Source organism: Macaca mulatta, chromosome 8 (genome assembly GCF_049350105.2).
Source record: "Macaca mulatta isolate MMU2019108-1 chromosome 8, T2T-MMU8v2.0, whole genome shotgun sequence".
Taxonomy (NCBI): domain Eukaryota; kingdom Metazoa; phylum Chordata; class Mammalia; order Primates; family Cercopithecidae; genus Macaca; species Macaca mulatta.
This window is the reverse complement of record NC_133413.1, coordinates 111,849,282-111,876,332: the sequence shown is the minus strand read 5'-3', so window position 1 is coordinate 111,876,332 and position 27,051 is coordinate 111,849,282. Positions and strand designations below refer to the sequence as shown.

Below are 27,051 nucleotides of genomic sequence, written 5' to 3'. Positions count from 1 at the left end.
AAATCTCACCTTAATGAGACTTAACCTGACTACCCCATTTAATGCAGCAACCTGCCTCCATCCATGCTGGAATTTCCAATTCCTTTAAAACTTTCTATCTCCTTTACCCAGCTCTCTACTCTTTCTTTTTTCCATAACAGCCATCACCTCCTTAAACGCAACGTAACTTAGTTTTTTATTATGGTCAATGTTCCTTGTCTGTCTACCTCCGCTAGAACCTAAGCTCCACGGGGCTAGGGTTGTTTTGTTCATGAATATATCACAAGCACCTTGAACAGCGTCTGCCACATACTTCGTAGTCAATTAACAACTGTTGAATGAATGAATAAAAGCTCCATTGCCATTGAGGAATTGAAGTAAAAGTTGTGGCTTAAAATATTAATGAGAGAATGGGAGGAGCTGCATTCTTCATGTTTTCATAAAATCAATTCACAGCATATTTGTAAAGTTGGTTGTGAGCTATAAAGTGCTATGCAAATGTAAGTTGCCTTGATTTTAGGAAGCATAATTATAAATTTAATTTAATAAGCATCGATCCAGCTTGAACTTTCTTCTCCCTCTTAATTCTCCCCTTCAAATTAAAAAAAAATGTGGGGATTCATTCTTCTATTCTCCTTAAATGTGAGCTAGGAAACCAAGGATATTTACATTCAGACCTGAGGCAACTGGAAGGGAAAGCTAAACTTCAATCAACAAAGGCATGATATTAAGAATTCCTTTCTTCTACCTGTTGTCCATCATTCCCAACGCCGACTTGACTTAGGGGCAAAAAAAATTTCTATCCACTACCTTTTCCTTAGAAGAAGTAGTGAAACATTTATATAATTTCCAGGATTTCATGCTATGTACTCCGTCTCAACTGTCCTCTCCCCCACCTCTTTCTCTTTATCTCTCTCTCTCTGTCACACACACACACACACACACACACACACACACACACACGCATAGCCTTTATCTTGAGAGCACATGAATTATACTTTTTTTTTTTTTTTTTTTGAGTCAGAGTCTCGCTCTGTCCCCCAGGCTGGAGTGCAGTGGCGCAATCTCGGCTCACCTCAACCTCCATCTCCCAGATTCAAGCAATTTTCCTGCCTCAGCCCCCAAGTAGCTGGGATTGCAGGCACGAGCCACTACGCCCAGCTAATTTTTGTATTTTTAGTAGAGACAGGGTTTCATCACGTTGGTCAGACTGGTCTCGAACTCTTGATCTCGTGATCTGCCCGCCTCGACCTCCCAAAGTGCTGGGATTATAGGCATGAGCCACCGCGCCCAGCCGAATTCTACTCTCTACATTATTCATATTCTGAGTTTTGAGCACTTGAGATTGGTCTCATTTTCTTGTAGCTGATTCACTACGGCTGATTACTGACTTATGTAATCACTTCAGCTTCCCAGCAAAAAAATGACCATATTCAGACCAAAAATGAAAGAGCAAAGCTTCAAAATATGATACTTACTTTTTTCTTTTGGAATATTGGCTTTTTTCCCATTAACAGAATAAGACTTTCAAATGGAAATTAATGAACCAATTTTCCTACCCAGGATTAATGTCACAACTTAAATGCCAAAAATGATTGTTTGACTACTAGTTGCTTTCATGCTCCTTTTAGTGCTTGCTAGAGGCAAATCACAAGAGATAACAGATACTTTCCATGTTAGAAAAAGAGTTAAAATTTATTTGGAAGACTCTATGCTCAGAGCTTGTCCTTGATGACTCTAACCTTTTACCCTTGACATAACCTGTCTAAGATTCCTGGGAAATGAAATGAATCCATAAGCTCAGGACAATATTGATAAGCTTCGCGTTAAAGATGGCTATGCTAGGGAAAGAGAAGATTCGATTAATTCAGTGAAAATATTATAATGCCCTCCACCACATAAAGTGCATAGTTTTTAAAAACAGTAAACTGTAAAACAAAATTTATGTCCATTGAAATTAAGATGGTTTCATTTTAGATACTGATTGCAAAATATACTGATCTACTGCTTGAAGCATGGTCTCTCTCTCTCTCTCTCTCTCTCTTTCTCTCTCTCTCTTTCTCTCCTGCCCCCTCTCGGAAGCCCCAGCTTTGTAGTGCCCTAAGCATGCTATTAGTTCACCTATGAAGTAAAAGGATTAGAAATAAAACCAAAGAGCTACAGGAAAGGTAACCCACCGAGTTCTGGAAACAATGAAAAGGATATCACAATAGAAAGTGAAAGTAAGAGGACAAGACAAGAATTTTTAAAATGGAGAGGGCCGGGCGCGGTGGCTCAAGCCTGTAATCCCAGCACTTTGGGAGGCCGAGAGGGGCGGATCACGAGGTCAGGAGATCCAGACCATCCTGGCTAACACGGCGAAATCCCGTCTCTACTAAAAAATACAAAAAAAAAAAAAAAAAAAAAAAAAAACTAGCCGGGCGAGGTGGCGGGCGCCTGTAGTCCCAGATACTCGGGAGGCTGAGGCAGGAGAATGGCGTGAACCCGGGAGGCGGAGCTTGCAGTGAGCTGAGATCCGGCCACTGCACTCCAGCCTGGGCGACAGAGCAAGACTCCATCTCAAAAAAAAAAAAAAAAGGAGAGAATTTGTAGAGATAGCAACTTATGAAATGACTAAAATTGGTTAGTGTGTGGTGTGTGTGTGTGAGAGAGAGTAAATCAAAATCTAAAACGTTAGCAATGATTATAGGTGAATTTTTATTTGCTCCTTTCTACTTTTTGACTTTTCAAGTAATCTTCAATAATAACATCATACTACTTATTGAGCATCTACTATATGCCAGCTAATGTTCTAAGCCCCTTACATGGGTTAACTCATGTATTCCTTATATTAATAATAACCTTAGAGTCAGATATGGACATCATGCCCTTCATACAGATGAGTAAATTGAGAATAGAGTGTTAAGTAACTTGCCCAGGGTCAGGTAGCAGTCAGCATTAGATCAGCATTGCCTCCAAGTGCCTGAGTTCTTTTTTCTTTTTCTTTTTCTTTTTTTTTTTTTTTTTTTGAGATAGGGGGTCTTAGGGGGTCTTGCTCTGTCCTCCAGGCTAGAAGGCTAGAGGAGTGCAGTAGTACAATCATGGCTCACTGCAGCCTGAACCTCCCAGGCTCAAGTGATCCTCCCACCTCAGCCTCCAGAGTGGTCCATCATGCCTGACTAATTTTTTTTTATTTTTGTAGAGACAAGGTCTCCCTACATTGCCCAGGCTAGTCTTGGACTTCTAAGCTCAAGTGATCCACCTGCTTCAGCATCCCAAAGTGCTGGGATTACAGGTGTGAGCCACCACACACAACCTCGGAGCCTGAGTTCTTATGCATCCTTCTCTATTTCCTACTCTTGACCATGCTCTATTTTCACAATTAGAAAAAAAAGTTAGTTGAAAAGGGAAAACTCATAAACAGGATACAAAAGACCAATATAACAGGAGATATGTCCAAATTCAGAGTAATAGAGAAATTATGTAAAAGGGCAGTTTGTAAGTTCCCTGAAGAAAGACAACATGTTTACATTATTTGTAGAATTCCAAGGTCCTAGAACATTCTAGAAAGTATATATCAGGCAGGCAGGCAGGCAACACATATTTATTGAATGAACTGAATGGGGTGATGGGTAGCAAGTCCTAACTTATCTTTAGTATAATATAACTAGAGGTCATCTGTTTTTAAATGTCCTGCAGAAAATTGATAGCAAGTGATTCATGTAACAGAAATATAGATTAAAGAATTGGGAAATAAGGGAAATATTACATTTAAGAGCAAACAAAAATATGATTTTTAAAGGAAAGATCTATGTTATAACCAAATCAGTTTTGAAACTTAAAAAGAGTCAGTTTTTCTGAGGAAATTACAGCAATTGAATCTCTAGCAGTAAGAGAGAAAGTACAAAAGCATTTTACAAGCCTGCAGGACCAATTTTTATTTAAATACCATTTCACGGGTTTACCTCTAATGTTTACAGCCAATATGGAAAAGAAATTTTAATGCAATTCTAGGAGATAGAAAGCAGAAGAGATTGGAATAAAGGAGAAGCCAGAGTTGAGAAGGCTGCACCCCACCTTTGGTGCAAGAAGGGTTAATGTGTGCCTGAGGACTGTTTTTCTCTCTGAGCTTGGAAAACTCAAGTCTTCAGTGCCTATGGCCAAGCCAGTTCCTGTACAGTGTGCCCAATGGAACTAACTACAACATTAATTGGCTTCTTAAATACAGAGGAGTCTGCCTTTGGGGTTCCTAATGCCAGAGAGAGAAAAAACATGGTAAAACACCTAGAGTAACTTCAAACTGCCACAAATGGAAACAGACAAAAAATATGAGCTTAACACAACAGAAAAGTTATCTCATGTGTCTAACCTCCAGCTTGCCCCGCTGGGCTTCACTTGTATATGTACAAAGGACCCTCCGGGCATCCTCAGAGCCTGTGACCAGACCTTCCATCAAGAGAGCAGCCCACCTCAGGAATAGTGAGCTCCACTCTGCTAACAGCCTCCTGCCCAGGCTAAAAAATCTTCAGTCTAACTCTTCATTTTTAATATGAGAACTAAGAATAACCACACATTTAAGGAAACCTTACATGAGTAAAAGAGAAGCCCCAAGATGAGCAAAAAAGGTTATTTATGAGGAAAATAATTAATGCTGGATACAGAAAATAAAGTTAAAAGGAAGATACTTGAGAGGTAATGGGTAGGGGCCTACGAGAGTGAAGGGTAACAAGATGGCGACCAAGACGGTGGCGCACCATAAGCGAAAGATTGCTGAACTAAAGCACGAATATCTTGCTCGTGGTTTGGAGACCAAGGAAATGAAACAAGATGCCATCAAAAAGCTCCAGGCCTTTATTTATTTATTTATTTACTTATTTATTTATTTATTTATTTATTTATTTATTTATTTATTTATTTTTAGAGGGAGTCTCACTCTGTTACCCAGGCTGGAGTGCAGTGGTTCAATCTTGGCTCACCACAACCTCCGCCTCCTGGGTTCAAACATTCTCCTGCCTCAGCCTCCCGAGTAGCTGGGACTACAAGCACGTGCCACCATGCCCGGCTAATTTTTGCATTTTTAGTAGAGATGGGGCTTCACTATGTTGGCCAGGCTCGTCTCAAACTCCTGACCTCATGATCCACCTGCCTTGGCCTCCCAAAGTGCTGGCTCCAGGCATATCTTTTAGGTCATGCTGAAGAAGAGGCAAATGAGGATGTACTGGGAGGTGAAACAGAGGAAGAAAAAACAAAGCCCCATAGAAATCCCTGTCAAAGAGGAAGAACTCCCTGAAAAAAAACTGTTGATGTGGAAGCAGAGAAGAAAGTGGTAAAAATTACATCTGAAATAGCACAGGCAGAGAGAGTGCAGAAGAGGGCTCAATGAGTGCATGTACCTGGGAGCTTGTAAAGTAAGAAAACTGCCTGGGCAGCTGGGTTTGGGACTTCTCCAGTTCCAACAAAAGGTCTGTCATCTGACAACAAACCTACGATGAACCTGGATAAGCTAAAGGAAAGAGCTCAAAGATTTGGTTTGAATGGCTCTTCAATCTCCAGAAAGTCTGAAGATGATGAGAAACTGAAAAGGAGGAAGGAGCGATTTGGGATTATCACCGGTTCAGCTGGAACCAGAAGGAACCACAGAGGATACAGAGGCAAAGAATAGGAACAGAGCCGCCTGTGAGATTGCCTGCTGAAAAGTTCCTGCTGCTTTCTGCTCTCCAGTGCTTTCCATTTCTCTGATTCTTCTCGGTCACAAATATACCTAAATGCACAGTCACATACCTACCTCCTGCCTTGCAATGAGGGCACATGTACCCCAGGTACACCTGGGAACTCTAGCAGCAATTTGACTTATTGCTGTTCCAACTTTAAGGCTGTCATGTTTTTGTTTTTGATTTTTTGCTTGTTAGTTAAAAAAAAAAAAATCTGAAAAGAGACAGGGGTAAAAAGAAGCTACTGAACCTACAACAGAAGCAGAGGCTACTAGAAAACAAAAACCACAAAACAAGTTACATGATTTTTAAAATAAAAATAAAAGTTTGTATGAGGACTGAATAGGAAAGACAGCACAAAATGAATTAATAAACTGAGCAATCAAAGCATTGCCCAGTTTTTAAACAAACAAAAAAATCATAAGACAAAGTTAAAAGGTATGCTGGATGATTACAGGCATAAAGTTCAATTAACAAAAGTTACAGAAGAAAGCAATGAAGAGGATGAAAGAGAAGAAACAAATACACAAAAGAAGACTAGACTAGACTAGAATAATAATGTCTTACAGCTGAAAAAAAAAAAAACTTGAGTATTGGAAAGGCACCAAAGTGTTGGAAAGAATAATGAAAAAGTGGCACTTCTATTCACATCTTGGTGAAATTTTTGGGTCGAAGATTAAATTTAAAAATGCTACAAATACTAGGAAAAAACTTAAGTAACATTCAACAGAACAGAAAAAGAAACTGCCAGCCAATAAACTTCTCATCCACATCACTAAATGCTGCTGGGCAAGAGAAAAGGGATTTGAACATGAAAGTCTAAACACAGCAAAAGATCAATTAAGTGTGATGGCAAAGTAAAATACCTGTTTAGTCGTGAAAAGATTAAAAAACGATTCCACTCATGTATGTGTCCCTTTTGAAAAATTTATCCCTTGAGCCAAAGTAAAGAAAGATATGCACGGATAAGGAAGAAAATTGATACAGCCATCAGAGAATATCAAATAAGTCAGTAAAATATTGATTGTAACTGATTTCTGATCACGGAAATGAAATGTATGCCACTAAGAAAGAATTCTTAAAGATAATATGAACCTAAAATGAAGCACCTGAGAGGTGATAAGAGCAGAGTTGTTTAAAAGGTGTATTGGGCCCAGCACAGTGGCTCATAGCTATAATTCCAGTGCTTTGGGAGGCCAAGGTGAGAGGACTGCTTGAGGCCAGGAGTTTGAGACCAGCCTGGGCAACATAGCAAGACTGTGTCTCTACAAAAAAAAAAAAAAATTAATGTAATAATGAGATAAAATAAAAAGTATGTTGATTTTGCTTTGTACGTAAGAAGAGTAATCGATAATGGTTAACTCCTGATATTGATAGAAAAGATAAGTTTATGCTTATTAAAAGTTCAAGAGTAACAATTACTAGGATAAAGATAGGATAGGATATAGAAATTAAAGAGCAACAATTTCCATAGTATGGTGTGCGGACACCTAGAGAAATCCCTTAGATACTTTCAAGGGTCTATGAGTTTAAAATTATCTCCCTAATAATACTGAGATATATGTGCCTTATTCCCTCTGTTGACATTTGTAGTAATGGTACAAAACTAACACTGGGTAAAAGTTCAAGCTTCTTACATGAATGAAGACAGTGGCATTAAACTATACTTGAGGTGTTATATTTTTATCGTCACATAAAATAAAAACAAAACAAGCAAACAAACAAGCAAATACATGCAGTTTCACTTGAGAATGTCCTTCATGAAGCAGTGTAGAATATTAATTGTATTAATCTCAAACTTTGGGTACCAACCTTTTTAATATTCTGTGTGACAAAGCAGGAAGTACATGTAAAGCACTTTGACTGCATACTGAAATACAGTGATTGCCTCAAGGAAAAGCACTCGTGCGATGCTTTGAATAGGAGTTGAAACTAGCTGCTTTTTTCAAGGGATTCCATTTTTACCTGAAAGAATGACATATTGACAAACTACGTGTTCAGACTTGAGTGTTTGGCTGATGTCTTCTCAAAAATAAACCAAGTGAGAGTCTATCACTTCACAGAAAACTGACAGTATTTGTTGCCAGTGGTAAAATTTGAGCTTTCAAGCAAAAAAAAAAAAAAAAAAAAAAAAGAGAGAGAGAGAGAGAAAGAAGAAAATGTTTGGAAGCTTGCATTCACCACTACTGATAACTTTCTAGTACTTTATTTTCTGATGAGGTTAATGGGTATAATTTTTTGCTAATGTATCATGAAGCACATTAACATTTGGAAAAATCTGAATAACTCAGTCAGTGAATATTTCCAAATGCCAATGCGTGATGTTATAGAATCACACACAAGTATAAGGTCTATTCAAAGTGCAAAACAGGCCTACAGATTTTAATGTAACAGAGAAAGTTCAGTGTATGATTTCAGTTTCCACATTGCAATTAACCTTTAAAAACCCACTTTTGAATTCTGGTGAAATATCAAAGAATATCTAGTTATATGAAAATATATTTTCCTTTTCCAACTATCAGTGTGAAGCAGGATTCTCTAACCAAAATAACATTTTGTGATAGATTGAATGAAGAGGCAGATGTGAGAATCCAGCAGTCATCTGCTAAGCCAGGCATTAAAGAAAGTTGCAAAAATGTAAAATAACACTACTCTTTCTCATTAAATTCATATGTTTTGAAAATTTTAGCCCAGGCGCGGTGGCTCACACCTATAATCCCAGCACTTTGGGAGGCCGAGGCAGGCAGATCACCTGAGGTTAGGAGTTCGAGACCAGCCTCAACATGGAGAAACCCCGTCTCTACTAAAAATACAAAATTAGCCAGGCGTGGTGGTGCATGCCTGCAATCCCAGCTACTTGGGAGGCTGAGGCAGAAGAATTGCTTGAACCTGGGAGGCGGAGGTTGCAGTGAGCCAAGATCGCACCATTGCACTCCAACCTGGGCAACAAGAGTGAAACTTCATCTCAAAAAAAGAAAAAGAAAAAAGAAAATTTTAGTTTAGGTTTTATTTTTTTGAAATAGAGTCTTGCTCTCTTGCCCAGCTGGAGTGCAGTGGCATGATCTCAGCTCACTGTAACCTCCACCTCCTGGGTTCAACCCATTCTGCCTCAGCCTCCCAAGTAGCTGGGACTACAGACATGTGCCACCACCCCCAGCTAATTTTTGGTAATTTTTGTAGAGATGGGATTTTACCATGTTGGCCAAGCTGATCTCAAACTCCTGACCTCAAGTGATCCACCCGCCTTGGCCTCCCAAGGTGCTGGGATTACAGGCACGAGCCACAACTGACCAGTTATGTTTCATTTCAAAAATGTTATTTCAAGCTGGGTGTGGTGGTACACACCTGGAATCCCAGCTACTTGGGAGGCTGAGGCATGAAGATGGCTCGAGTCCAGGAATTCAAGACCAGCCTGGGCAATATATCAAGATCTCATCTCAAAAAGAAAAAAAAAAAAAAAGGTTAAAAAGCATAATAATAAAATAAAACATTACGTTAATATGCTTTATAACTATCATATGGTTTACAGTTATTATTTTAATTGAGGCATAAATAAGTATTTTTTTAAATTTACTATCTTTAAGTTTTCATATGATATATATCAGTAGATATAACCCACACAAATACAAGCTCTTCTGGGACTTCAATAATTTAAGAGTATTAAAGGGATTCTGAGAACAAAAATTTGAGAAGCACTGCTCTAGAAAATAACCAGAGAAAAATAATGAAAAAAGATAGCCGGGTGTGGTGGCTCACGCCTGTAATTCCAGCACTTTGGGAGGCCGAGGTGGGCAGATCACCTGAGGTCAGGAGTTCCAGACCAGCCTGACCAACATGGTGAAACCCCGTCTCTGCTAAAAATACAAAATTAGCCAGGCATGGTGACGCATGCCTGTAATCCCAGCTACTCAGGAGGCTGAGGCAGGAGAATCGCTTGAACGTGGGAGGCAGAGGTTGCGGTGAGCCAAGATCGCACTAGTGTGCTCCAGCCTGGGCAACAAGAGCAAAACTCCATCTCAAAAAAAAAAGAATTATTGATCAATGCAACAAAAATAAACAAAAATAAAAATAATGATGTGGCATAGAAAAAATAAGACACTATATATCAGTAATTGTAATATGTGAAAATGGGTTAACGCTACCTTTAAAAAATAGATACTTTCAAACTGGATTTTTTTTTTAAAGCCAGTATTATCTTTTAAGTACCCATGAGACATAAGAAAACTGACCTAATATCAGGCTACCAAGCAAGACTCTACCCATTTCAAAGAACTCTTATCATACAAACCAAATTCTCTGACCACAACATAGTGAAATTTTAAACAGCAAAGAAGATGAAATTTAAAGACTATATGTTTTTAAATTATAATATAGTTTTCTAAATATTCACAAGTCAAAGAACAGCCCTTAAAGGAAGTTTTTTAAATTAGAACTCCATGATAAAATACTGTATGTTGTGGGATATAGATAAATCAGCACTTAGAGGCAAATTTCATACTTTAACTGCTTATGTTAGATGGGAATAAAGGCTAAAAAGTTAAAGAGCTAAGCATACAACATGTTAGAAAAAAAATAAAAAAATTAACTTAAGAACTTAGAAAGATGGATGTAATAAAGATAAAACAAATTAACGAAGTAAAGACTTGACAGAAAGGACAATTTAAGATGAAAGTTGGTTCTTTGAAATGGCAAAGAAAACTAACAAACTGGCAAAGATAATCAAATATTAGAAAAGAAAAGGAAGACAATTTTCGATGCAACAATTCTCTTTTGAAAAAAGAATTTTGTGAATCCCTTTATGCTAATAAACTTGAAAACAGACAAAATGGGAACATTTCTAGAAAAATATAAACAATCGAAAGTGACTCAATTATTTGGAAAGAGAAAAACAGTAATTTTTCAGTGCAGAAACCTGGCAGCTACTACCTTAACCAAGTGATGAAGGTACACCCTGAGAGAGGCACATCTTGAAGAGAAAACATCAGACAAACCCAAATGGTGGGGCATTCTATTAAGCACCTGGTGATTGATGATTATGGTAGCAACTGCATTAAAACAAACCAGTAAGTATATGAGTCAAAACAAATAAGGTTATGAACCAGAAGAAAACAAAAACAAGTAACTTTTGGAGGTGGGACTGTGAGTGATTTGTCTTTATTTAGTAGTTTTAAATATAGATAGATAGATAGATAGATAGATAGATAGATAGATAGATAGATAGATAGAGCTTATGCAACTGAATATAAATGGAAGAGAAGGCTGGGCCAGTGGCTCACACCTGTAATTCTAACACTTTGAGAGGCCGAGGTGGGAGGATCGTTTGAGCCCAGGAATTCAAGACTAACCAGACAACATGGCAAAAACCCAACTTTACAAATAATAATTTAAAAAATTAGCCAGACATGGCGGTGCATGCTTGTAGTCCCAGCTACTTGGGAGGCTGAGGTGGGAGGATCACTTGAGGCCTGGAGATTGAGGCTGCAGTGAGCCGTGGTTGTGCCACCACACTCCAGCCTGGGTGAAAGAGTGAGACTCCCACCCCCCTTAAAAAAAAAAAAAAAAACCTTTTCAGGGGATATAGAAGTATTGGACTGAAGAAACAAGCTGGAATGGGTGGTGCGGGGGAACTAATAAGTTTCGGTGTTTCCTCTCCATAGCATCCAGCATTCTTGATTTCCTCTCCTCTGCTTCATACATAAAGGCATGGTCACAGTCATCTTTATGCAGTTCCCTTCTCTAAGTCATGAGGTTTCTATTGTGTATCTTTCTGTCTTCACCTGTATGGGGGGAAAAAAAATCCCCTTTCATTCCTTGTAAGAATAATAGATTTTGGCTGAGTGCGGTGGCTTAAGTCTGTAATCCCAGCACTTTGGGAGGTCGAGGTGGGTAGATCACTTGAGGCCAGGAGTTTGAGACCAGCCTGGCAATGTGGTGAAACCCATCTCTACTAAAAATAAAAAAAATAAAAAAATTAGTGGGGCGTGGTGGCAGGTGCCTGTAATCCCAGCTACTCAGAAGGCTGAGACATGAGAATCACTTGAACTGGGGAGGCGGAGGTTGCAGTGAGCAGAGATTGCGCCACTGCACTCCAGTCTGGGTGACAGAGCAAGATTCCATCTTAAATAAAAAAAAAAGAAAGAAACAAAGAATAATAGTTTTCTACTTTGTGGTCCCAGTCAGTCTGTGACCAGAAGGACTATTTAAAAGAGAAATTAAAGTAAAAAAACAGCAAGTTATATTTCATGCAACTTCAATTCCAAAACAACTCAGATATAGATGCTTTATATATATATACACACACACACACACTTATAGATGTTTTATATATATATATATATATAAAATATATATCTCTCTATATATAAACATACTTATATTTGTAAGGCTTGGCAATGACCTGAGGTACTCGTTTTTGTGTTTATGAATAGACCTGTAACACACAAGTGCTGAAAAGAAATCTTCATGATCATCCACTCCAAACTTCTCATTTTACAAATAGGAAAACTGAGGTCCAGAGAGATTATACCATTTCCCTGGGATTACGCAGTTATTTTTGTTAACATTGAAATAATTCAAGGACAAATTGCTGAAGGACACAAATCCACAGGCAATTGATTCCAGGCCCACAGACGCTCAAGTGTCTTGTATAACATTGCCTGGTATTTTAGGTATATAACACATGCACATCCTACTATATACTTTAGATCACCTCTAGATTATTTATAATACCTAATACTATGTAAATGCTAGGAAAATAGCTGTTATATTGTTTTATTTTCATTTGTATTATTTTTGTTATTATTTTTATTGTTTTTTTTTCTATCTTTGAAATACAGTTGGTTAGACCCACAGTTTTGGAACCTTGGATATGAAGAACCAACTGCATACTGTTGGCTAATCATTAGTGCTTTGCAAACATATAAGCACTCTTCCATGAGAACAAAGCTAAAATTATAAACAGCTTCCTGCCAAAGTTTTCTTCCTCCATTCACACCCCCTGCCCTAAATTTCCCACTCAGTTCATTGAACAAACCCTTTATTGAGTTCCTGCTGTACTACAGGCTCTGAGCTAGGTGCAGGAGTCAGTGTTGACCAAGCCAGACACAGTCTCTCCTATTAAGGAGCATTTCATCTATGAATTAATTAGTTCATGTAAGCTTATTACCAGTTTTCTCTAAAAGCTAACAAAAAATTACATTTTGAGAACTTTTTTTTATAATCGGCCCTAATCCCTAGGTATATAAGTCCAAGTATAAAGATGTAATACAAAAATCATATCATGGAAGATATGTCTTGTTAAATAATGGAAGCACTGCTACTTAAAAGCAATGAAAGTTAAGACCACGTTCATTCCACAGGTCTTAACTGAGCACCTACTGTGAGCTGGTACTGCTTTGAGTACTGGGATATAGCAATGAAAAAGACAGACCCAGTCTCTGCCCGGGTGAAGCTCTGACAGAAGACTATACAATTGCAAATGTGACAAGTGTTAATGAAGAAAAGTACAGGGTGCTGCAAGAGAAAATGTCATGCGACCATGTGGTAGCCAGGAGCACCTCACAACACCTCTAACCACAGAAAGCATCAGGGGCCAAGGCTCCTGTTGCCCGTTGCTGAAATCTATCATTGCATTTGTGTGGAGGCCACACTTCACCGTGGGCTGCTTCCAGCCAGCGATCATGTGCGGTAGGACTACCAAAGCAGGAGCATTCTTGGGGAACAGGGACTCCTGTGATGGCTGGCTCTGACTCAAAGACCCTCAGCCTCACCGCATGGCCTTGCTGCATCTTCTTTAGACTGCACAGCAGGCCTGGAAACTTCTGCTCAACATTCCCTCCCTCTCTCCTTCACTCCAGGTCAGACTCACATTGTTGTCTGACAGCTCCCCCACTATGCCAGCCCCCTCCTTATATTTTTCTCGCAGGTGGTTCCCCTAATACAAGTATTGCATGTGTAATCCTATCTTAGATTATTCATCTTGAAGAACTCAGACTGATGGAGGATCTAATTTAGATTGAGATGGGGCTGCTTAGGATGGGGTTACTGCGAAAGTATTCAAACGCAAATTGAGACTTGCAGAAGGAGGGATTTCTCAAGGAAAAGAGGAAGGAATGTCATTACAGGAACAGCATGTGCAAGGTCCCTGAGGCAGGTTGGAACTTCTCCCAGTCGAAGAACTAAATGAAGGGCAGCATAGCTGGACGATAATGTTTCAAGAAGGAAGAGGGCAGTGTCTGATGAAACTTAAGAGATAATCAGAGGCCAGATTATGCCAGGATTTATAATTCACTTTTAGGATTTTACATTTTGTAAGTGCACAGGGTACTTATGTGAGGTCTTTAGGAAGGGAACATCTTGATCAACCTCTTTTCTGTTCAATCCATACACAGGGTGATCTTTTGAAAACACAAGATGTTCCCTTGTGACCTTTGAAAGATCACCCTGTCTGCTGCATGGGATTGAACAGAAAAGAGGTTGTAGGAGACCAACAAGGCAGTTACTGAAATGGCCCAGGAAGGATAAACTAAGGATTACTTTCTGCATAATGAGAAAAATCACCTTTATAAGGTCTTCCTTAAGATTCTGTAGCTCTTTTCTTTATTTCAAGGCAGTCAATATTTCCCGCCATTTTCTTTATTCAGATACCGTCTTAAATTTTACATCTTTGTGCAAGTGAGCATTATGTCTCACTCAATTTGTAACCTCACATACTATGTGAATCAGTCTATAATCTCCAAAATTGTGTAACAGAGATATTCTATGGGAAAAATGTTGGCCTCCACCTCTGTCTTTAAAGCTAAGAAAATAGATTAGAAACTTACTTTGCAGGAGTTCCACAAGAGAGTAATGGGAAAGTCTGTATAAAATCCATACAAAATATGTTGCTTACACAAGATATCCCTTCTAGAAAAGGAGATAGGGCAAATAAATTGACTTTATGATAAGTTTGATCTAAAATTAAAATGTTGGAAATAATAAAAGCCAATTAAACTTTGGTTTGCCTGATTAAAATTTAGATGGGCTTCTAAGGGAACTATTAGGAAAATAAGAACTAATTATCTGTTTTTCAATAGTTATACAATAATCAGAAGCACTCAAGTCCTCTAGTCCTGGATCTGTGCTTGGATTTTAAAATATTCTCATTTTTAAATTGATTATTAGCAGTGAATAGAGGGGGGGAAAAGCCTTTTTATCTGTATATGCATATGTTACATGAATATGCATACACATATACATATATCTTCATATATACATACATATGTGTGTTTGCAATACACTTACGGTTAGGGTGGGGTGTGTGTGATGTGGATGAAGGTCATTTGTGTGTTAGCTTATTTAAATTAAACCTTTACTTGAGACGATTTAAATAAATTCCAGACAATTTTTTTTTAGTTGTTTCATATGCAATCATACAAAAAAAAAAAAAAGCTGAGCATGGTGACACACCTGTAATCCCAGCTTCTCTGGGGTGAGGCAGGAGGATTGCTTAAACCCAGGAGTCTGAGGCTGCAGTGAGCTGTGATTGCACCACTGGACTCCAGCCTGGGCAACAGAGTGAGATCCTTTAAAAAAAAAATCAAGTAATAAGTGATGAATATTTAATCTGATCTTGGATTTGCGAACAGTTATATAAACATAAAAACAGTGGAAGAATCAATGAAGGGCCAAGTACAGTGGCTCACACCTGTAATTCCAGCACTTTTGGGAAGCCAAGGTGGGAGGATTACTTGAGGCCAGGAGTTCAAGATCAGCGTGGGCGACATAGCAAGACCCTGTCTCTTAAAATTAAAAAAAAAAAAAATCATTGAAGAAAAAGTGATAACTTTAACTACAAAACTTGAAACACCTAAAAATAAGTAGAGATTTCCAGTGAAAGGCATCAGAGTTAGGCTGTATTATAAACCCACTCTCCCATAAAACCTAATAAAAATGGACAGAAATTGTGTGTGTGTGTGTGTGTGTGTGTGTGTGTGTGCGCAGACATCTCAAAAATTTACCAACTGCACAACCCCACACCATACATTCCAACAGATGAGGCCAGTGAGGGAAATGGAAGATTTTCTTACCATTGTGCCTCACAAACAGCAGCACAGGAGACAGAAGTTAAATCAACAAATTACTTAGAGTGCTTGCTAATATCCTCCCAATATGGACAGAAGTCCAGAGGAGTAGACCACACCTTAGAACACTCTTTGAGATGTCATTACCTCCACTTTCAGACTTTAGCAGAGATGGAAAGAACTTGGGGGTCTTTGTAGTACGGGAGAAAAGAGAAACAGCACAGAACGATCTCAAACATGCAGAGCTAACTCATGGGCTAGGAGTGAATCGTTCTGTTGAAAGGACGTTGATCAGTGCATAGAAAGAAAACATGTGGCATGGGTGATGAGCAGGGAGGCAATGGCAAAAATAGCTGAAGACTAGGCACTTGCAGAATCGTTGTATTATATTCTTGTAACCAAACACACCAGGAGAAGTCAAGTGGAGTTCCTCCAAGTGAGGAGGTGATCCTGTATGGGTACCACTCCTGGTACCCTGGAAATGGTTCCCCTTCCCTATACTAGGGATTTTATTTATTTTTTCCTTTCTTTGAGACAGGGTCTCACTCTGCTGCCCAGGCCGGAGTGCAGTGGCACAATCACGGCTCACTGCAGCCTCGATCTCCAGGTCCCAAGTGATTCTCCTACCTCAGACTCCCAAGTAGCTGGGATTACAGGTGCATGCACTGCCACGCCTGGCTAATTTTTTGCATTTTTTGTAGAAACGGAGTTTCGCCATGTTGACCAAGCTGGATTAATGATTTTCTAATAGGGAAAGTCACAAGGAGGTGGAGGATATCATCATTAGAGGCAGGGAAGTATGTGACATGGGGGGAGATTCACAGAAGAGTTCAGGAAAAGGCTGCTATACTGTTGATGAAGTGTCAGATCAGGAGGGTGAGCCGTGTTACAGTAGAGAAGAGTGTGTGGAGCCTGAAAACTCTAGAACTTCTAGAACCCTGCAGTTACATGGGCTCTCCTGCTGGCCATGTGATGTAGGGGGAATAAGCAGGGTGCTGGTGAGCTGTCTCTTCTACCTGGTGTCACTGCTGCATGAAAATGTGGCGTTCTCTCTCCCAGGTTCACTCATATCAAGCAGGTGCTCGCCAAGTAAGCCTGTTAGAAAGTCAGGTAGGGCTGCAAGAAGCATAAAGCCTTAAAGCTTTCTAGGAACTATAGCTGCTTAGTTACAACGTCTGTGATGCTTGCATCAAATGACTGCAAATGGACATGAAAGTCTGAAGAAAAAAACAAAGGTCAGTGTTGTACTTTTTATATTGTCTGATGCTCTATGAAAGCCTCATCTTGTCTGCATTGTCTCTGGGGAAAGCGAGAATTTTTTTAACTACAGACTCCCCAACAACTGTTAGAATATTGCCCAAGGAAAGTGTCCTGCAGAGCTGAATCAAATACAAAATGCAGCCTGATTTTGTTAGCAGAAAGAGTCCACTAGACTGAGAGCACAGCCCTTTGCACTGGTGGCCATTAGTGGCTTGCTTGGTGTTACTGTGGCAGCTGTCTGGACAGTTTCCCTGCACTCTCTGTTGTCCTGGGGATGCTAGTCCATCCAGAGGGGTTAGGTTGAATGGAAGGAGACGTCCGTGAATCATCCCCAGCAGAGAATAGGAACTTAGCAAAACTGAAAACAAAATGGGAGATAAATGCAGTAAGACCCTTTGAAGGAGGGTAAACTGGGAAGGGGACAGGGAGAAGACTGCTGAAAGCCACAGATGAAGTTTCATAAGAATTTTCCACTGTGATTTATTGACGTGGCTCCAAAATCCCAGGTTCCCTTTACTTTTAGCCCTAGTGACTAAGAGAGGAAAATGGAAAGGGTAGATGTGAAGAGCCAAAGTGAGGGTCCTCAATAGAAGCAGAGGCGCCAGGACTCCATGATCAAGTAGAGGACTGACGTAGAACCCAAAGGCATCCCGCCACAGGAAGAGGATGATGCTGTCCTGCAGATACAGAGTGAACTTGATCCAGAACATTTAACCGAGGTATGGGGGCTTTTCCACACTGCCACACCTTCAAATGCCCAGGCTTTTCACTGGCCTTAAAAGTCCATGCAAGTGGGTTTCAGATGGTAGCAATAAGTGAAGAAAGAATTGATTCATGCAAGTAGGTTGTGGCAGAGCCAAACCTTTATCTTCATGGTTGAAAGTGAATAGATAATACATAAAATCATAGATCAAGAAATAGCAGTATTTATTTCTGAGACACATAGAGGTAAACAAGAAGGAATAGGGTCTGGGTGCGGTGGCTCATGCCTGTAATCCCAGCACTTTGGGAGGCCAAGAGAGGAGGATCACCTGAGCTCATGAGTTTGAGACCAGCCAGAGCAACATAGTAAGACTCAGTCTTTACAAATTAGCTGGGCATGGTGGCGTGTGCCTGTAGTTCCAGCCACTTGGGAAGCTGAGGTGGGAGTGTCCCCTGGGTCTGGAAGATCAAGGTTGCAGTGAGCCATAATCACACCACTGCACTCCATCCAGCCTGGGCCACAGAGGGAGACCCTGTCTAAAAGGGAAAAAGGAAAAAAAAAAGGAAAAGGAAAAGAAGTAAAAGGAAATCCAGTACAGTTGCTGGAGATCATAATCAGAGAGAAGAGTGGGAGAAACTGCTGTTTCTTTACAGATTGCTTTAAGTATTATTTGATATTTTAAACTAAATACACTTCTTTGATAAAAATTAAAATTATATTTTAAGAAAATACTATGTGGGTCATTTGCAACATGACTGCAGCCCAGAGGCACCCTGTAGTTGCCAGTTGTCAACCACTAAACCACCAGGTTTCTGGAGGGAGGCCGTAGGTAAATGGGCACCAGATCTCCTGAGAAGTAGGAGACCAAAACCCCATTTGGTCCCTTTTCAGGAAACAGGCAGTGAAGCGTGAGGTTAAATTCATAGACCACAGAGTCAGACCACAGGGTTCCAGTTCCATCTCTGATGCCTGTCAGCCCTGTGACCTCTGACAAGCTACTGAGCATACCTGTGCTCCCATTTCCTCATCAACCCTCACAGATGTGATTCAAGAATTGAGTTATCCATGGACAGTGCTTAGAGGGACGCCTGTGACACACTATGCACGGTAACTATGTAAGAGCTTGATATTAACATTATTGTAAAGTGCAATATTCTTAAGCCGTCTTTGGTAGACTACAATGGCCCCAACACCAGTCAGCTGGCAAAAGACAGGAAGAGTTTGTAATGGGAAACTCACTAGAGAGAAAGGAGAGAGGAAGGTCAAGCTGACCTCTTAGGTGCAATCCCCAGGCTTTCCTGGACACCCTATCTCCTTGATGCTGGAAATCACCCCCCATCCAACCTCTGCACTGTGGGCATGCCTCACGGGAGAAAGTCTTCCATGTGAAAACACTTAAGCTGCCTCTCATTGCAACATGAAAATGCAGTGCCCAGCATGCAACACGTCTTGGTTTTCGACATACTCTGAAGGGTGGAAAGAGCAGAAATGGCAGGAGAGACCCAGGCTTCCTGGTTCCATTTTACGTTTTTTTTTTTTCCTCACTATATTGTAACAAGGACAGAAACCCTGACTTAAGTAAACCTCTAGTTCCTGAACTTGTCAACAATGAGACAGGACCCTGGGAAGAAAGACATTCTCAGGCTGGGAGAGGGGAAGGGGATGTTGAACTGCTGAATATAAGCGTCATCAGACATTTTTTAAATTTGTAAGCGAAGCTGAGGAAGTGGGAAAAGTGATGACCACACTCCAACCTCATATATAATATTAATGTGTGTGTGTGTGTGTGCGCACGCGCATGTGTGTGGAGAGAGACAAAGAGGGAGAAAGAGAGAGGGAGTTAAGTCTATTCTCTCTTTTCTACTGCAAGACCTCATTGCAGTGGTCCCTATAAGGAGGGAGGGAGAGAGGAAAGGAAGGGAGGGAGGGAGGGAGGAAGGAAGGAAGGAAGGAAGGAAGGAAGGAAGGAAGGAAGGAAGGAAGGAAGGAAGGAGAGAGAAGGGAGGAGAAGGGAGGAGACGGGAGGAAGGGAGGAAGGGAGGAGGGAAGGAAGGGAGGAATGGGGAAAGGAAGGAAAGAAGAAAAAGAAAGGAAAGAAAGGGAAAGAAAGGAAAGGGAGAAGAAAAAAGGAAAAGAAGGAAGAAGAAGGAGGAAGAGAAGAAAGGAGGAAGGACAGAGAGTAGAGGAGGAAGGAGAGGAGGAGGAGAAAGAAAAGTGAGAATGAAAATGGAACTTAAAGGTTGAGACTTTTTCACTCAAACACAAACAGTCCCATCCTAACATTCTTCTGCCTAAACATCTCTAGAAATAAGTTACTACCTGAAAAAGCTCTTCATTCCACTGGCAGAAAGCTCGAGTTGTTAGGAAACTTTCACTTTGTGGCAGCCACTAGCAGGCACCTTGCAGCACTCCAGCTGCAGGGAGAGCAGCTGCCCCCGGCCCGGCTGCCGCCAAGCCTCCCACAAGCTGCTCCCAGCTGGAGGTTGTGCTGGCCCGGATTCCATGGCAGGTGGAGGACTCCTCTGATGCCCTGATGGCACAAAATAAAGCACTCCTAGGGCTTTGAGGAAGCTTTCTTAGACCGCTTGGTCTCCCCAGCCCTGGGGTTGGGCTTGCCTCAGAGTCTGGGGGCTCTCCTTGCCTTGCTGAGCTCCCCCACTCCATTCCGTCACAGGTGCATTCCCTTAGTAAGATCTTCGCATGTTTAACCTCATCATGGTGTCTGCTGCTTGGAGCATCTGGACTAACACATACATAAACTGAGACAAAATCTCTTTGTTTTCACCTGTTGGTCCCAGTTCTATCCCCAGGAATCACTGTATAAGTCTAATGTACTGTGGCTCCAGTTTTTCTAGCCAAGTATTCATAAAGGCACTGAACTGTCCTCTGTGTGTGCACATACGTGTGTGAGCGTGTAAATGTATGTGTATGTGTGTAAGAGTGGGACTGGGGTGAAGAGAATGGCAGGAGAGGTAAAATCTGATGAAGAAAGGGTGAGAAGACAGACCCAGTGAGATAAGGGAGACCAGAAGCTGATGACTTCCTGTAAAACATAAATGCTGAAACTTGGCCCTAGTGTGAAAGCCTCAGTAGATACACAAAGGGAGCATAGAAGACATTGAAAGGTTGGTCAAGGACTTTCATGGGCCCAGCAACCTTCAAGGAATAGATAATTTCAACATTGTTTGAAGTGTTGCAGCACATAATAAAGCATGGAACGTTTCCCAGCTCATTATAATCAGCTGGTATAACACAGATATCCCCCGGCCGGGCGCGGTGGCTCAAGCCTGTAATCCCAGCACTTTGGGAGGCCGAGATGGGCGGATCACGAGGTCAGGAGATCGAGACCATCCTGGCTAACACGGTGAAACCCCGTCTCTACTAAAAAATACAAAAAAACTAGCCAGGCGAAGTGGCGGGCGCCTGTAGTCCCAGCTACTCGGGAGGCTGAGGCAGGAGAATGGCGTGAACCCGGGAGGCGGAGCTTGCAGTGAGCTGAGATCCGGCCACTGCACTCCAGCCGGGGCGACAGAGCGAGACTCCGTCTCAAAAAAAAAACAAAAAAACAAAAAAACAAAAAAAACCACAGATATCAAAATGCACAACAGCGAGGCGCGATGGCTCACGTATATAATCCCAGCACTTTGGGAGGCCAAGGCGGGAAGATCACCTGAAATCAGGAGTTCAAGACCAGCCTGGCCAATATGATGAAAACCCTGTCTTTACTAAAAATACAAAAATTAGTCGGGCATGGTGGCAGGCGCCTGGAATCCCAGCTACTAGGGAGGCTGAGATGGGAGAATCATTTGAACCCAGGAGGCGGAGGTTGCAGTGAGCTGAGATTGAGCCAATGCACTCCAGCATAGGTGACAAGAGCAAAATTCCATCTCAAAAAAAACAAAAACAAAAACAAACCAAAAAAAAGCCCAACGATAGCATGCACTCACATACACAGAGACACATACACACACCCAGGAAACAGGAGACTAGTGTCAGTTATAATAACAACAATGAGAACGAACATTTACTGAGTATTTACCACGTCTCACAGACTGTTCTAAGGGTTATATACCTCACCCTAATGTTGGGAGGCAAGATCTTTCACTATTATCCCCTTCTTACAGTTGAGAAACTAAGAGAAATTAAGTAATTTACCCCAGGCCACAACCCCAGTAAGTAGTGGGATTGCGATGAATATAGACATAAAATCCTCAGAAAAATATTGATGAACTGAATCTATTATTTAAACAACTACCACAACAACAACATGACCCTGTAAAGCTTATCCCAGGAATGCAAAACTACTCAAAAAAGATTAGGAAATTTATTGATTGATATCACTATATTAAGAAAACAAAGGAAAAAACCCAATATAAAAATTATTAACAGCTGCAATAAACTGAATGTTTGTACACCCCTAAAATTCATATGTTGAAACACTATCCCTAATGTGATGGTATTTAGAGGTGGAGAGGCCAGAAAACTAGCCAGCTAAGAAGAGGGCCTTCACCAGAGCCCCTCCATGTTGGCACCCGGATCTCAGACCTTTAGCCTATGAAACGGCGAGACATCAGTTTCTATTGTTTATAAGCCACCCAGTACTTTGCTGTGGCAGTCTGATTGCACTAAGACAACAGCCAAGAAACCAACAGCACCATTACGCTCAACAGTGAAACTCTGAAAGCATCCTCTGCCAATCCTGACCAGTGTAATAAAAGAGAAAGATTTAAGAAATCAAAACACAGCCTGACCAACATGGTGAAACCCCTTCTCTACTAAAAATACAAAAATTAGCCAGGCATCACCTGTAATCCCAGCTACTCGGGTGGCTGAGGCCAGAGAATTGCTTGAATCCAGGAGGCGGAGGTTGCAGTGAGCTGAGATCGTGCCACTGCACTCCGGCCTGGATGACAGAGTGAGACAGTGTCTCAAAATATAAATTAAATAAAATAAAATATATTTAATAAGCAAAGATACCTCTTAAAATAGTACCAAAAAGATAATATGCTTTTGGATAAACTTTTAAAAATAAATATAATAAAAGTACAAGTTCTAATGAAAAAATGTTTTAATGATACTGAGGAACATCAAAGATGATTTAAATAAATAGAGCAAAACATTTGTTTTTATAGGAATGCATGATGTTAATAAGATATCAACTCTATACTAAAGTTACTCATAAAATTTAATGAATCCCTTCCCTTCTCCTCACTCCCAAATCAGGTTTTCTTAAGAACTACAGAAGCTGATTCCAGTTTACATTAAAAAAAAAAAAAAGTCAAAGTAACCAGAGATTTTTTTTTAAAGTAGACTAATTAGATGGCACAACATTTCCAGATATTAGAACATTGTATAAACTTAAATAAATAGTTGCTCCATAGGCATAAATAGATCAGTGTAACACACTGAAGAGTTAAAAAATAGTCCTAAATATACAAAGGAACTTAATCTATAATAAAGGCTGGATTTCAGACAAGTGAGGGAAATATTAAGTATCGCTTAATAAATGGCATTGGTACAATAGTTTGGCCATCTAGAAAAACAATTATATAAAAACTTCACCTCATTTCTTCATTGAATAAATTCCAGGTGGATCAAAGCTTTTAGTGAAAATGTGAAACCATAAAAGAATAAAATAAATAGAATGATAGAATAAAATTTAGGAGACATTTGTGTGGGGGAAAAGGTTGTCTATGTTTAATTTTAGAGCAGAGAAAGCCTTCCTAAGCAAGGCATAAAACCTAGACGTCATTAAAAAAACAAAAACAAAAACAAAAAACAAGATGAGGCTGGGCACGGTGCCTCATGCCTATAATCCCAGTACTCTGGAAGGCCAAGGCAGTGGGTGGATCACAAGGTAAGGAGTTCGAGACCAGCCTGGCCAACATGGCAAACCCCATCTCCATTAAAAATACAAAAATTAGCCAAGTGTGGTGGCACACGCCTGTAATCCTAGCTACTGGGGAGCCTAAGGCATCACTTGAGGAATTGCTTGAACCCAGGAGACGGAGGTTGAAAAAGACTGATAAGATGCACTGCTGGGATGGTAAGCAACAGTAAGCATATTTGACCATTATTGATTGGATTCTAAATTAAAGTAGCATTTTTGGAGAGCAGTCTATAAAAGGCTTCAATATGCATAGTCTTTGCCCCAAAGGTTCCACTTCTATGAATTTGTCCTTCAGTCACTTGTATATTCATTCTATGAAATATCATGCAACCAAAAAAATGAAGTGACTGTATTATTGATACAGAACTATCAAAATCATAAAACAACATGTATAAAATTATTTTTGTAAATAATAAGACAAGTGAAAAAAAAATTTTTTTTTTCTTTTTTTTGGAGACAGAGTCTTGCACCGTCACCCAGGCTGGAGTGCAGTGGCACAAACTCCGCTCACTGCAACCTACACCTCCCAGGTTCAAGCAATTCTCTTGCCTCAGCCTCCTGAGTGGCTGGGATTACAGGCACGCACCACCACGCCTGGCTAATTTTTTGTATTTTTAGTAGAGACAGGGTTTCACCATGTTGGCCAGGCTGGTCTCAAACTCCTGGTCTCAAGTAATCCGCCTGCCTCAGCCTCCCAAAGTACTGGGATTACAGGCATGAGCCCGGCCGACAAATGAAAAATTCTAAAACTCTCAAATGCATGTGCATTTATATGTGGTACAATGCCTAGAAAAACATCTGGAAGAATATCCACAAAAATTGTAAAAGTTCTATTAAAAGTGGTAGGAAAGAAGTATAAATGGGAAGTTTATCTTTTTTCTCACTAAATTGATAGTTAAATGTGTAATAACTTTTTTTTAGTATTTGTAAATTTTAAGCTAAGAAATTCTACTTATAGAAATTCATTCTAGGAAATGATCTAAAAATCTTTTTTGTCTTCGCTCACTGGTCCTTAATTCAGGAATATAAAAATCTTGAAAGATTTTATGCCTAAGGATTTTTATAGAATTATGACTTTATAATAGTGAAAACTCTAGCAACAACCTACATGTAACCTAAATGTAAGTCAGTGATAATAAATCTACAGTATATAATGCTCTGCTGACATTAAAATATTTACTGAAAAAGTCATAAAACTCATGGACAAATACTTATAGAGTTAGTTTGCAAAAAGTTAAAAATATGGCTAGGTGCAGTGGCTCATGCCTGTAATCCCACCACTTTGGGTGGCAGAGGTGGGCCAAACACTTGAGCCCAGGAGTTCGAGACCAGCCTGAGCAACATGGCAAAACCCCATCTTTACAAAAAATACAAAATTCAACTGGGCATGGTGGTGTGAGTCTGTAGTTCCAGTTACAGCTACTCAGGAGGTTGAGGTGGGAAGATCATCTGGGCCTGGGAGGCCAAGGCTGCAGTGAGCTGAAATCGCACCACTGCACTCCACTCTAGGCAACAGAGTGAGACCCTGTCTCAAAATAAATAAATAAATAAATATACGCAATATAACTAATTACTTGAAGATTACCCTTCATTTACATAAGTACTTTATAGGTTTTATGGAGGAGAACCATTATTTGTTGCTTGCAAGTGATTGACTTCCTAATCAAGCAATTCTTAAATTTACAGCTTCAAGAACATTAAAAAAAAAAAAAAAAAGTAGGAGAAAATATAGCTTGGATCACATGAAATCCTAGATAATCTAAGAATGTATTTAAAATAATGAGTTTAACCTTCTACTAGAATTAAGTATATTCTTCCCCTTAATCAGCAGCCAAACTAATTAAGCTGAATTTTTCTGTTCATGCCCTCTCTGCAAGATTTGTAGAGGAAAAATATATATTTTTATATATGTATACATTTTTTTTATATATACACATATATATATATCTACAAGGTTAACCATAAGAGGAAAATTGAAGAAAATAGCCTCAATAATTCACAGACTGGATAATGAGTTCCTGATTAATGCAGCTGGCTCTAATGCCATCAACACTTTTAAGACAAATTCTTAATTGCCCTACATGTTTTAATGTTGTATCTCAGTTTAGAAAAGTACCAAATTACTTCCATAAATTGCCATTTTCCACAGATGTTACCTTTAACGTTATAAGCAACATGCATGTGACAGATGTTTTAACCCACAGCTCTAGGAGAGTTTATATAAAGTTTACTTGCAGAGCCCTGGAGCCTTATCTTTGAAAAGTGACTTCATTTTAAATAGCCCTACTATTTAGATAAACAACCAAAGTGTTTCCTAACCACTAATAGGCCAAAAAAAAAGAAAAAAAGAAAAAATATACCCCCCCCCACACACACACACCCAAAAAAAAACAGGAAAAAAGAAAAGAAAAAAAAAAACAAACAGGGAAGGGATGAAAGCCTGACCAAACCTGAGAAATGAAAAATAGTGGCAGACCTTTGAAATCGAAATAAAGCACAAAACTTGAAGACTCACACTATCTTGCCTCATTCTGGACCTGCCTCCACATTTCCCACAACTTAATTATTGAAGACTGGAAGGTAAATGTGCAATTGCTTTTTTCCCCTAAATTATGTTCTTTCTAATTACAGTCTTAAACCTTGACCTAATAGTCTGTCTCATCTCTGGGGTTTCCGCGTTTAGCTCGGTACCCAGCTTTGCGTCTGGCTATAGGCACTCAATAAATCACATAGTCAAATAGGCTTATGTGGTGGCCACTCATTTGTTGTCGTTTGGATGTATTCATCCTGAACTCACCCTTGACTAGGTTCCTTGAATTTGTGGTCATTGATCTGGGGACTTGAAATGCTGATCTGAGTCACTGCTTTCATTGGCAAAGGAATGAGGGCTGTGAATTAGGGATTGTTCTCAGACCCAGTGACGAAGAGATCATGGCTCCACACTCTGCTAACAAACTCTTTTTTACTGACTGTAAATGCTCTATAGCTGAACTCTGTACAAAACCCTAAGCACTTTCAAGATCTCAAAATACTCTCTATATATTTAAAGCAAACAAAGATAAAGCTCTCCTGTGATCAAAAAAACCACCTGAGTAAATGGAAAGATGCAATTCTAAACAAGTTACCATTTTTAACCTACCAAATTGGCAAAGACTAAAGAGAGGATTATAATATGCATTGTCAGAGACGGAATGTGGAATCCTAATCTCAGATACACCATTGGTGGGAGTCGTTAATTAGGAGAAAATATCTGGGTGGCAATTTGGAAATATGAACCAAATGTCTTCAAAAAGTGCGTACCTTTTGATTAGGAATTTCTATTCATTGGAATGTATGTCAAGGAAATAACTAAGAAGTGTGCAAAATTTAGTAATAAGGACAATCATTCAAGGCCAGGCATGGTGGCTCACGCCCGTAATCCAAGCACTTTGGGAGCCCAAGGCAGGGGGATCTCTGGAGACCAGGAGT

At 39.9% G+C, this 27,051-nt stretch overlaps 1 protein-coding gene and 1 pseudogene across 4 annotated transcripts in view; one reads left to right on the top strand and one right to left on the bottom strand.

Annotated features, from left to right (window-relative positions):
• GRHL2 (grainyhead like transcription factor 2) overlaps positions 1–27,051 on the bottom strand; it is a 184,879-nt gene that overhangs the window by 142,530 nt on the left and 15,298 nt on the right. The gene's annotated exons all lie outside the window — the stretch shown is intronic.
• On the top strand, positions 5,016–5,651 carry LOC106999877 (SAP domain-containing ribonucleoprotein pseudogene; annotated as a pseudogene).